This window comes from Crocuta crocuta, unplaced genomic scaffold (assembly GCF_008692635.1).
Source record: "Crocuta crocuta isolate KB4526 unplaced genomic scaffold, BGI_CrCroc_1.0 scaffold267, whole genome shotgun sequence".
NCBI lineage: Eukaryota > Metazoa > Chordata > Mammalia > Carnivora > Hyaenidae > Crocuta > Crocuta crocuta.
The window spans coordinates 3,765,193-3,765,659 of record NW_027531899.1 but is presented as its reverse complement, the minus strand read 5'-3'; positions in this window follow the sequence as shown (position 1 = coordinate 3,765,659).

Here is a 467-nt window from a genome sequence, read left to right as displayed (position 1 = left end):
TAGTGTTTATTTTTAAGAGAGAGAGGCACACACACAGAACTCAAGTTGGGGAGGGACAGAGAGAGACAGAGAGACGGAGACACAGAATCCAAAGCAGACTCCAGGCTCTGAGCTGTTGGCATAAGAGCCCAATGCAGTGCTTGAACTCATGAACCTCAAGATCATGACCTGAGTGAAGTCAGACACAACCAACTTAGCGACTCAGGCACCCTGAAGTTTTCCTTTTTGAAAAGAGAGAGGTTTTGAGTAAGAATATTGTTCACAGGAAAACCTTTTTCTAAATTCCTAATTCTCCTAATAATACGAAACAACTATCTTCAAATACAATGAGAATCAAAAGTATCAGCTTAAACCAGAAGTAGAAAATTTTATTGTCCTCCCTACTAATGACTCAGGATTATAGATTTCTAAACATATATATGCTTATTTATTTTATTTTAAAATTTTTATTTATTTATTTATTTATT